Source organism: Triticum urartu, chromosome 2A (genome assembly GCF_056163025.1).
Source record: "Triticum urartu cultivar PI428250 chromosome 2A, HENAU_Tu73, whole genome shotgun sequence".
Lineage (NCBI taxonomy): Eukaryota > Viridiplantae > Streptophyta > Magnoliopsida > Poales > Poaceae > Triticum > Triticum urartu.
Window position 1 is genome coordinate 444,313,413 of NC_141874.1, and position 13,534 is coordinate 444,326,946.

A 13,534-nucleotide genomic window follows, 5' to 3' on the forward strand; every position below is an offset into this window, starting at 1 on the left:
GACTCAATGTGATCTTGGATCACTAAAAATGAAATGTATACTCTTGTGCTTTGAGCTTGAGCCAATCCTTTTGTCCTTGGCATTTTGAGGGTCCACTTTTCCAATCCATACCATGCCAATCATTGAGCTGTCTTGAAATATTTATCTTGAAATAGCATTAGCTCAACGAGCTATATGTTGTTAGGAATAACCAAAACCACCCCGGGATAGTTGCACTTTGAATCTCCCCCTTTTTGGTAATTGATGACAACATATAGATCAAAGCTTCTTCAAATGATTATAAGATTGAAAAACATCGTTGCTTTGAGAAGTATGTGATAAGCAAGAGCTCCCCCTAAATTTGGGCATTATTTAAAAATTTGCTTTTTAATGCAAATGCACAATCGATTAGGATCATGGGTTACTCTTCTATGTCACATACATCTTGGTGGAGTGCTCAAAATGATAGAAATTAAAAGCATGCACTCATCACCAAGCAAGTGAATGATCGTATAAGGATATAAGAGATAATATCATCCATCCAAACATTAATGTAGCATATGATCAAACACATGATCAAACAAGTATGTCACAAGAACATAAAGTATCTCACACAAGCACACAATAAAAGTTCAACCAAAATAGCAAGAGAGATAAAAAGCAACAAACACTCTCTCTCGAAGCCTATGATCTATACATTTTTCTCCCCCTTTGGCAACAAGTTACCAAAAAGTTTGAAAATGCATAGTGCTATACGTCTCTCAGGCTTGATCTTCGGGAGGTGGTGTAGAGAGAACTCCAAGGACGAAGGCTTCCGATGAAGTAGTTGGAGCTGATGGAATGGGTGCTGGAGGTGGCACTGGAGCTGTAGCTGGTGGTGCTGACGCTGAAGCTCTAGCATCTGAGACTGGCACTGCAGCAGACCTTGGACCTCGTGACACTCGCTTGAAAGCATCAGTGGTTGCTTTTCCTCTCCTCTCCTCTGCTTCCTCCTAAAGCTGCTCAACTGCAGTCTAAATCTCAGTCACTTTTAGATCAAGATCATAGAATTTTGTTTCCACAATCCTCTCCAGGCTCTCCCGATTCTGAGTCAGGGTGGCCAAGCCCTTCCCAATCCTCAGTGTAGCTTGAATCAGATATCCAAGCTGATCTTGCTTGCTCTTCAGGAATACTTGAGATGCCTCTTCAGCAGTGGGCATCCTTGCAGCTTTCTCTGCTCTTGCCTTCTCTCTCTTCTCATGTGCTTGCACTGATGATGGTTCATTCTCATCCATCACAACTGTGTTTTCTTCAAATTCAGGGTATTTTCCTGTGCCCATCTTGGAGTTGATGGCCAGGTGCTCCTTATCCAATAGATATTTGCTTGTGCCCATCTTGGAGTTGATGAGCTCCTGAATTTGTGGGGGCATACCCATAGCTTCTCTTCTGTTCAGCTGTTGTCCTTTTGATTCTCTCTACAATCAGACTCATGACTTTGAACTTTTGAGGCACATCAAACAAATGTAGCAAATTGATAGCATGTCCTCTGATCATCTAGTGATCACCTGACTTAGGTAGCAATGTGTGCCTTAGGATCCAGTTGATGGTAGGCAGACCAGACAACAAGAAGTGGACAGATCCAAACCTATGAGTTTCTAAAGCATCATCTAGGATCTCTCTATACATGTGTGCCATAGTGTTGTGGTCTTTCTTCTTCTCGGCATAAACATCCAAGTCATCTTCATGTTCCTTAGGGGCATTGATCAGCTTGGCCCATTCTTCTACTATGGATTGGTACCTAGTACCCTCAGACATCCATATAATCCTCCCATCTGGATAGAAATGGGCTGTAGAATATAATTGCATGATCAGCTCATCATTCCACTTGGTGAGCTTCTGTCCAACAAATGTATCTACTCCACAAGCCTTGAAGTTGTCATAGACTCCTGGATAGTGATCTTCATATTCCTTGATGTACTCCTAGTCAACCCATCTCATGTCACACACTATGGGCTTCTTGTCAAGCAGGACAGTCTAATAAAAGTCTTGTTGTTCCTTTGTGTGGAATCTGTAGTCCACAACAGTTCTCCTCCTGACAGCATATGGATCAGACTGTCTCCACAATCTCAGTCTTGAATCCTTCCTGATCTTCATATTTTCTGCAACATGATGTGCATCATTGTGGTCGGGGATCTTGGGCTTGAGCTTCCTTAGCACTTGGGCTTCATCATCTTCTTCATCAACAGTCTCAGGCACTGGGGCCTTGTTCTTTTCTGCAGCTGGAATGTTCCTGGTGCTTCTCTTGGGTGCAGACTTTTGAGCTAGAGCTTTGGGAGCAGACTTGGGCTTAGATGGAGTAGCCCCTAATCTGATTGCATCTCCCATGAGTTTCTGAGCCTTAGGAGCTGGTGCAGCATCCTCTTCCTCCTCCTCTTCTATTGGATCTCTCATAATGGAGGACCTTTCAAGCACTTCTTGACCCTTTCTTTTCTCTTCTATCCTTCTCCTGTAACCTCTTCAGTTGTCTTGGAGGTTTCTGCAGTTGAGGCTCTGGCCTTAGACATGGGAATCCTCTTTGCTGGAGCCTTCTTGTGCATCCCTGGCTTTGTTGTAGCAGCTGAGCCATACTCCTTTTTCAGCACCTTTTTTCTTGAAGTGGCCTCATCCTCAACTGCCACATAATCCTCATCTTCAGAATCTGGGGGTTTCTTCTTCCTTGTCCTGGTAGCTTCTTTTGGCAAGTTACCAGGTGTGCTCCTGCTGCCCTCATCATAGCTGCTGGAGGGACTAGTGCCCTCACTCAACTGAACCTGCTCTTCAGACTTGTTCTGACTGTCACTTTGATTAGACATCTTTAGGAAAACTGTCAGCAGACCCTATGAATAGGTTGTAGATGAGGTAGAGTAGATGAGCATCACAAAGTACAGAGGTTTTACAAAACAATTGAGTCAAAAAGATTAGTTTTATTTTGAGAGTCAAAAACAGCATGTGGATATGAGAAGGTAGTTGAGGGTTTTTGGAGCATGTCACTAAGCATTTTGAGCAAGTAACTCATTAAGCAACACCTCACCCACTCTTAATAGTATTGGCTTTTCCTATGGACTCAATGTGATCTTGGATCACTAAAAATGAAATGTATACTCTTGTGCTTTGAGCTTGAGCCAATCCTTTTGTCCTTGGCATTTTGAGGGTCCACTTTTCCAATCCATACCATGCCAATCATTGAGCTGTCTTGAAATATTTATCTTGAAATAGCATTAGCTCAACGAGCTATATGTTGTTAGGAATAACCAAAACCACCCCGGGATAGTTGCACTTTGAATCTCCCCCTTTTTGGTAATTGATGACAACATATAGATCAAAGCTTCTTCAAATGATTATAAGATTGAAAAACATCGTTGCTTTGAGAAGTATGTGATAAGCAAGAGCTCCCCCTAAATTTGGGCATTATTTAAAAATTTGCTTTTTAATGCAAATGCACAATCGATTAGGATCATGGGTTACTCTTCTATGTCACATACATCTTGGTGGAGTGCTCAAAATGATAGAAATTAAAAGCATGCACTCATCACCAAGCAAGTGAATGATCGTATAAGGATATAAGAGATAATATCATCCATCCAAACATTAATGTAGCATATGATCAAACACATGATCAAACAAGTATGTCACAAGAACATAAAGTATCTCACACAAGCACACAATAAAAGTTCAACCAAAATAGCAAGAGAGATAAAAAGCAACAAACACTCTCTCTCGAAGCCTATGATCTATACATTTTTCTCCCCCTTTGGCAACAAGTTACCAAAAAGTTTGAAAATGCATAGTGCTATACGTCTCTCAGGCTTGATCTTCGGGAGGTGGTGTAGAGAGAACTCCAAGGACGAAGGCTTCCGATGAAGTAGTTGGAGCTGATGGAATGGGTGCTGGAGGTGGCACTGGAGCTGTAGCTGGTGGTGCTGACGCTGAAGCTCTAGCATCTGAGACTGGCACTGCAGCAGACCTTGGACCTCGTGACACTCGCTTGAAAGCATCAGTGGTTGCTTTTCCTCTCCTCTCCTCTGCTTCCTCCTAAAGCTGCTCAACTGCAGTCTAAATCTCAGTCACTTTTAGATCAAGATCATAGAATTTTGTTTCCACAATCCTCTCCAGGCTCTCCCGATTCTGAGTCAGGGTGGCCAAGCCCTTCCCAATCCTCAGTGTAGCTTGAATCAGATATCCAAGCTGATCTTGCTTGCTCTTCAGGAATACTTGAGATGCCTCTTCAGCAGTGGGCATCCTTGCAGCTTTCTCTGCTCTTGCCTTCTCTCTCTTCTCATGTGCTTGCACTGATGATGGTTCATTCTCATCCATCACAACTGTGTTTTCTTCAAATTCAGGGTATTTTCCTGTGCCCATCTTGGAGTTGATGGCCAGGTGCTCCTTATCCAATAGATATTTGCTTGTGCCCATCTTGGAGTTGATGAGCTCCTGAATTTGTGGGGGCATACCCATAGCTTCTCTTCTGTTCAGCTGTTGTCCTTTTGATTCTCTCTACAATCAGACTCATGACTTTGAACTTTTGAGGCACATCAAACAAATGTAGCAAATTGATAGCATGTCCTCTGATCATCTAGTGATCACCTGACTTAGGTAGCAATGTGTGCCTTAGGATCCAGTTGATGGTAGGCAGACCAGACAACAAGAAGTGGACAGATCCAAACCTATGAGTTTCTAAAGCATCATCTAGGATCTCTCTATACATGTGTGCCATAGTGTTGTGGTCTTTCTTCTTCTCGGCATAAACATCCAAGTCATCTTCATGTTCCTTAGGGGCATTGATCAGCTTGGCCCATTCTTCTACTATGGATTGGTACCTAGTACCCTCAGACATCCATATAATCCTCCCATCTGGATAGAAATGGGCTGTAGAATATAATTGCATGATCAGCTCATCATTCCACTTGGTGAGCTTCTGTCCAACAAATGTATCTACTCCACAAGCCTTGAAGTTGTCATAGACTCCTGGATAGTGATCTTCATATTCCTTGATGTACTCCTAGTCAACCCATCTCATGTCACACACTATGGGCTTCTTGTCAAGCAGGACAGTCTAATAAAAGTCTTGTTGTTCCTTTGTGTGGAATCTGTAGTCCACAACAGTTCTCCTCCTGACAGCATATGGATCAGACTGTCTCCACAATCTCAGTCTTGAATCCTTCCTGATCTTCATATTTTCTGCAACATGATGTGCATCATTGTGGTCGGGGATCTTGGGCTTGAGCTTCCTTAGCACTTGGGCTTCATCATCTTCTTCATCAACAGTCTCAGGCACTGGGGCCTTGTTCTTTTCTGCAGCTGGAATGTTCCTGGTGCTTCTCTTGGGTGCAGACTTTTGAGCTAGAGCTTTGGGAGCAGACTTGGGCTTAGATGGAGTAGCCCCTAATCTGATTGCATCTCCCATGAGTTTCTGAGCCTTAGGAGCTGGTGCAGCATCCTCTTCCTCCTCCTCTTCTTTTGGATCTCTCATAATGGAGGACCTTTCAAGCACTTCTTGACCCTTTCTTTTCTCTTCTATCCTTCTCCTGTAACCTCTTCAGTTGTCTTGGAGGTTTCTGCAGTTGAGGCTCTGGCCTTAGACATGGGAATCCTCTTTGCTGGAGCCTTCTTGTGCATCCCTGGCTTTGTTGTAGCAGCTGAGCCATACTCCTTTTTCAGCACCTTTTTTCTTGAAGTGGCCTCATCCTCAACATCCACATAATCCTCATCTTCAGAATCTGGGGGTTTCTTCTTCCTTGTCCTGGTAGCTTCTTTTGGCAAGTTACCAGGTGTGCTCCTGCTGCCCTCATCATAGCTGCTGGAGGGACTAGTGCCCTCACTCAACTGAACCTGCTCTTCAGACTTGTTCTGACTGTCACTTTTATTAGACATCTTCAGGAAAACTGTCAGCAGACCCTATGAATAGGTTGTAGATGAGGTAGAGTAGATGAGCATCACAAAGTACAGAGGTTTTGCAAAACAATTGAGTCAAAAAGATTAGTTTTATTTATCTACAGAAGTGATCTCGGAGCTACCGAATTGACAAACTCGGTGATACCGAAGCAACACTTGGAACCTAAACTAGTGAACTCGGTTGGGCCGAGTGACAGTTCGGTGGCACCGAGATTGCTAGGGTTTCACAGAATCTTGAACTCGGTCACACCGATTTGCATGTTTCGGTTAGACCAAAAAGCGCATGTGCAATGGCCAAGGCTGAACCGGTGAGACCTATTTCTACATTTCGGTCGGTCCGAGATGAGTTCTGCGGAGAGCTAACCCTAAAATTTTCTAATCAATCTAGACCTAAGGAAGTTTTAGCTGGATGGATCAATCTCAATTGTGGCAAGAAACATGGCATTGTCCTCGTGCCAGGAATCAGAGTGAAAAATACATCACAAGGGGTCGAACACTTACCCTAGAGCGGCAAGTGTTCGCTACGACGGCAACGGCGGAGCAGATTGCCGTTGACGGCGGCGGAGACCAGTGGCGGGAGGTCGCTGGCGGCGAGAGGACGATCCGGAGACCCGAAGAGGCAGATCAAGTTACGCGCGGGTGAAGGGTTTCGGAAAAAATTCCAAAATTTGACCCGTCGGTATATATAACTTGCCCCTGTCGGTGTGACCGAGTGGAACAACTCGGTGGCACCGAGATGCAAAACTGCAGGCAGTTACTGCAACTCGGTGTGACCTAAAGGTTCTAATCGGTTGCACCGAGATTGAAAACCTAGATCAACTAAGTGATCTCGGTAGGACCGAAAAGGATGAATTGGTCAGACCGAGATGCACAAAGAGGTTTTGGAAGTTTAAGTCTATGATGAATCCGGGACTCCGACTGCTCCTCACACAGAGTGGTTCCAATCTGACTTGATCAAACTTTGTGATGTAGCATGAATAGAGTTTGAGACGAGGAAAGCATAGAAAGCTAGAGGGAGTTCTTAGGCATTCTTGTCGATCCATTTGGCAAAAGAGAAAAATCCAAACAATCAAAGCAACAAATGGATGTCCTCGAATGAGAAAAATATGCATTCAACATGCTCACACAATAATATGGCAAAAGAAATATGTGACAAAGCATGCACAAACACTCTAGCATCTATCAAGCAATTGGCGATGACTAGGTCATCTATATATGAGTATATTAACTTAGGAGTCAAATGAGAATATTTGATCATAGGTCATACTCATCGTTTAAGAACAAGTGGGGTTACCACTTTTACACAAAGCATTCTTGTGCTCACACCATTAGAGTTGCTTTAGCTCAATTTTTAGAGTAAAGCTCCCCTAGATGTGATATCCCCCCTAAGAGGGATGAACTAACCTTGGGTTTTGTCGTTGATGACTTCATGTAGGTAATGAAGATGTGGATGCTCATTGTTGATGTAGATCATTCGGAGCATTCCATTGGAGTGAGTTGCACTTTCAATACCTACACGTTTTAGTCCCACAAGGAACAAGCAAGGATATCCATAGACATAGAGTGATGTATACACAAGATGATGTCCATGCAAGCATTAGGTTACCTTGTCCCCTGTCTTACCAACAAGAGGCACTACAAAAAAATACACTTCTGTGATGATACGTGTTTGTCACAGTAGGTCGCGTTTTTTGTCATGCATGTACATCCATGACAAATTTATGACAGAATCAAGATAGTCATACCTGTGCTATCGTAGAAGTGTTCCATGACATTACCAAAATTATCATCATGGAAGTGTCCACTTCCATGATGATAAATCGCGCGTCACAGAAGTGCTTTCGTCAAGGGTGACCGACACGTGGCATCCACCGTAACGGAACGCCGTTAAGCTATCGAGTCGGGTTTTGGATCCGATAACCCGTTAACAACCCCGACCAATGGGGATTTTCCACGTGTAAAATCATCATTGGCTAGAGGAAACACGTGTCGGCTCATCGTTGGGACAGATTTCATCCACTCATTGGACAGGAGGTGCCTATGATAGGTCGACACGTGGCACGACCCAACAGTGGCCCATTCCGGTGAAAAAGGTCGGCCCAGTAAAAATTAGCAGGTCGGCCCATATAAGACCTACTTGTGTCAGGTCCATTTAAGCCCACGGCCCATACGAGATGTGCCAATTCGGCCCGTTAAAGATTTGACACCATTGCAGCCCATCGTCAGTTCAAGCCCGTTAACAGCCCGCTATATATTTGGGCTCAATATCGGCCAGATGAGATTTCGGCCTGTTAACGGCCCATTTAATGGATGGGCCAATTTTCAGGATGTACATCTTTCGGCATTTTAGCGACCCATTTAAATGTTGGGCTAATTTCCGGCCCGGTGTGTCTTTCAGCCTGTTGACGGCCCATAAATCTGATGGGCCATTTGTAGTCGGACCTGAGTTTTGGCCTTTTAGCGGCCCATTTAAGTGTTGGGCCAATTTCTGGCCCAGTGTCACTTTCAGCCTGTTGACGACCCATAAATCAGTTGGGCCAATTGTAGTCGGACCTGAGTTTTGGCCTTTTAGCGACCCATTTAAGTGTTGGGCCAATTCCCGGCCCTGTGTGCTTTTCGGCCTGTTAACGGACCATAAATGAGTTGGGCCATTTGTAGTCGGACCTTAGTTTTGGCCTCTTAACGGTCCATGCCCTTCATGGTACAATACCAGCCCGGTTTCTCTTTCGGCCTGCTAAAGGCCCACAACACAGTTGGGTCGTTTACAATACGACCTGACTTTCGGCCTCTTAGCGGCCCATGCTCTTCACGGTCCAATACAAGCCCGCTGTCTCTTTCGGCCTGCTAAAGGCCTACAGTATAGTTGGGCCATATGTAGCCCAAACTTAGTAACAGCCTGTTAACGGCCCGTGAAATAAATTGGTGCCACCTGTTGCCCGCTTCGATGTCGGCCTGTTAACGACCCGGGAGGTAAGAGGGCCGACCATTAACTTTCGGCCTAGTAATGGCCCATTAACTTAATGGGCCCACTAAAGTTCGTTCATGTCTTTAGGCCAAATTAGATAATTTGAGCCCATTACGACGAGCAAAGGTACGGTATACAGGGAATAACATTGCACATCCAGAATATATTACAGGAAATTACATCCACTGGGCAATCAAAGATTGATGCCAGTGCAAATAAATGAGCAGAACCTAACCATCTACAACGTCACAATCTGCAACCTCAGCACAGATGATGCTCGTAAGCATGTGGGCAAGTTCTTGCTACTTTGCCACACTGTCTCTGAAAACATTGATCAGTTGTTGTGTCGCACGACTCTGCACCTCTGATTCATCCACCATTTCCATCATTGCTTCAGCCATTAATTGGTTCACAAACATATATTTATTCCGTTGCATTCGAGACAGAGGATACTGAACAGATTCAGATGGCGATTTTGGCAGGCTTGTATTATTGATAGTGGATAGTGTCTTGACCACTGCATCAGAACATAAATTAGGACGGGAACCAAACATATTAATCATGAGTTATTGCCATATTACCTGGCCTAGATTTACTGGAAAGAAACAATGGGGTTGCCTTGCTATTTTCAGAGTTTGTCTTCTTATCTTCAGTAGCCTGCACAAAATTAACACACTAGCATTGCTATCATTGGCCAAGTCAGATAATAGGAAAGCAACATTGACACAATGAACGCTTGGGCAACTAGCCTACACCAAATTAACACAATATGGCACAACTATCATCAGCCAGGTAAGGTAATACTAAAGCAACATTGACACAATGAATGAATGGGCAACCAGAGAAGCACTACAATTCAGTAATGTGTGTGATATGAGATAGCACATTCATGCAGCTCAGTACGCAAAACTACCAGGCATTTTTCCTTACAAAAATCAACATTGGCGCCTTTAACATTTTGCTACAACTAATTTTAGATCAGATAAAGGTTAGATTCACGCTGATTAACAAAATACATGCTGATGTAAAAATATAGTGATATACAACAGGTACTTACATCAGCACTGGAGCACAGAGAATTCCCGCAAGATATTTTCCTCGAATACGATCCCAATGGAGGAAGTCTTGTATCGTTTAACCTTATTTTCTAAAAGAGAGACGGGTAAGAAACATGTAGAAAATATGATCAGAATGCTATAAAATTTCATGATGCGAGGATATGCACACGCTTCTTAGAATGGAGTTGACATTCTTTTGCTGGACTGGAGCGGACTAGTTCTTTAGCCACTGGAATCTTCTTATTATCAGTGGGAGTTGGGTTTCTCTGTGCTGGAGCAGTATCTATGAAAAATGGAATTGGTTTATTATCTCCTGGCATTTGGATCTTTTGAAAAGACCTGGTTTGTAACCCTTCAGATTCTAACATAGCCGTCTTCCCCTTGCATGCCTTATATAGAAGAATGGTGATTCAGTTATAAAACATGCTACAGCAGAGATGGAATAGGTACTGTAGAATAGAAAGGCATGACATATTGACATGTATTCACTCCATCCGGAAATAAATGGATGGGTCTAGGCGTATTTCAGTTCTAGATACATCCAGTTTTATCCATTTCTGCGACATTTAATCCGGACTGAGGGAGTATGATGTAAGAGCTGGGGATACGATAGGACAACACAGTAAAAAAATCACTGAAAAACCCACTGCAGAACCGAAGTATTCAAACCCACTGATATGAGATAGTACACTCATGCAGCTTAGGATGCAAAACTACCAGACAGTTTTCCTTGCAAAAATCAACATTGTGGCCTTTAATCATACATTTTGCTACAACTAAATTTAGATCAGATAAAGGTTGGATTCACGCCGATTAACAAAATACATGCTGATGTAAAAATATAGTGATATACAACAGGTACTTACATCTACATTGGATCATAGAGAATTCCTGCAAGAATCTTTCCTCATAAACGATACCATTGCAGAAAATCTTCTATCTGTTAAGCTTATTTTCTAAAAGAGAGATGGGTAAGAAACATGTAGAAAATATGATCAGCATGCTATAAAATTTCATGATGCAAGGATACGCACACGCTTCTTAGAATCGAGTTGACATATTTTTGCTGGACTGAAGCGGACTAGTTCTTTGGCCACTGGAATCTGCTTATTATCAGTAGGAGTTGGGTTTCTCTGTGCTGGAGCAGTATCTATAAAAACTGGAGTTGGTTTATTATCTCCTGCCGTTTGGATCTTTTGCAAAGGCCTTGTTTGTAACCCTTCAGATTCTAACATAGTCGTCTTCCCCTTGCATGCCTTGTATAGAAGAATGGTGCTTTAATTATAAAACATGCGGCAGCAGAGAGATGGAATAGGTACCGAAGAATACAAAGGCATGACATATTGACATGTATTCCCTCCATCCAGAAAAAATGGATGGGTCTAGGCGTATTTCAGTTCTAGATACATCCTTTTTTATCTATTTCGGCAACATGTAATCTGGAGGGAGGGAGTATGGTGTAAGAGCTAGGGATACGACAGGACAACACAACAAAAAAACACTAGTTGAATGTAAAACTGTATGCTAGCGGAATACATACAGAAATAACTAAGGCAACATACACGTGTATGATTGGGAAAATAAGATGGCATTGCAACAGAGCACTATAACATCACTTCAATGTAAAAAAACATGGTATGGTAGACAGATGAAGTACATACTGATGAATAACAATGCATAAGATATTCAGAACCATGATGTCCAAATTAAGCAGATGGCATTGCAATAGAGTAGAATGACAGTACTTGAATTTGAAAACATGTTATCATGAATGGAATAGGTACTGAAAAACAGGAAGGCATGACATATTTACATGCATGATCAGCATGCTAAGAACATGGCATTGCAACAGAGTAGATACACTCCAGGACATTATATGCATGTTGTACCCATATCACAGGCCAAGTTAGAGCAAGGACCTTGTGGGGTGAAGAGGATTCATCATCTTTCTGCAAGTCTTCTGAAGAACTGCCTTTACATGTTCCATCATACTGGGTATCATTCACATCAAGTTTATTGGCCTTTACATTGCTCCGTGAGGTTCTTGGGGATATATCAGTGTGTGCAATTATATCTAACATGCATGGAAGACAACTAGTAGTTAGATTTATGTAATGAGTGCCTGTAGGAGACGACATAAATAGTAGGACTGGGGTTAACTAGCAGCAATAGGTCTCATAGACTGAAGGGAGAACACAGATAAAAGCTACAGAATATGTATCATTTGTACTCGAGATTAACGAGATGGCACACAAAAGTATTAAAGAACAACATAGGAAATACTAGAAGTGGTATAATACTATAATCACCAGCCTGTGGGATAGCATTGGCCGATGGATGATAATTATGGAACAGTGTTACCTAAAGAACAAGTATCTTAGCTGAACTATGGAACAGTGTTAACTCCTGAACAAGACCCGTAAGAGATCAGCATGAATATACAGTGAAATGTGATGATCTATTTTCCATGCTTAGATGAATAACAAAGACATAAATGTTGCACACATGTAAGATGAGGGTACAACCTATCTGGATGCCATCCATAGGAGTGAGCATCATGTGCTGACTTGTCGATGGCCCTGCAGTTGTTGTGGCTGTGCATGTCGGGCACGCGCATTCGATGCAGGGAACTGTTGAGTGGGGACTATAGCTCCCTTCTGGTGTATGCTTCCCTTGTTGGAGCAGCTGCGGTGAGTCAGAAGACGGTGTGTCTGAAGATGCAGAGAATGCATAATGTTAAGAACGACATATCTCTTTGATCTGAAGAAATACACTAAGAGATCAACAGCAAGGTACGAGAGTGGTCACACGTCTGTTGACTGAAGACTAAATTGGGGTCACACGATTTTATTTTATTTTGGTACTGTCCGATCTATGCCGGATGGATGGCCATCTTGTGCCTCCCGGCTGACACTGTTCGGAATCTTCCCCGAAGAGCCAGAGACCAACGGCAGAGCAGCCTGCCTCCACCGTCCGTGGCCCCAGCCAAAACCCCGCTCCCCGCCCCACCGCACTGTCGTGGTTGCGCCGCCCCCTGGCCAATCCACAAAGACTCCCCGTCATCCAGATCCGGCGGCGGCAGTACCTTCAACCCACGCAACTCTAAAATATAGCCATCTAAGCACTGCTTCCGCGGCGAACTTGCGGCCCCACACCCTTATGTTAGACACCAGCCAACCGACATCCTAGGAGCTCCGCCGCCTCGAGGGGTGCTGCTTCCCATTGCAAATCGATTGGCCCAGAATAAAATTCAGACAACTGACGCCTAAATAAAGTGATTTGAGATGAGGGTGCGACCTATCTGGCGGCATGGTGAAGTAGGCAGGTCCAGCTGCCGAGTCGGTGAGGCCGGCGCGGTTGCGGTGGCGACCGACGACAGGGAAAGAGCGATGTCGCGATGGTCGACGGCTACGATGAAGCAGCATCAGGACTCTAGACGGATCCGAAGTTGGAGCCGCTCCGGCGCTGTGAACAACGGTGGGGGTGAATCGGCTCCGGTACGGTTCACGCGGCCGTTGTCGAGGCAGCACCAGCAGCACGGAGTAAGAGGCACACGGCCCAGTGCACGATGGCAAATGGACAGCGTCTCCGTCATTAGGGAGGAGGGCAGCTGTGAAATTGG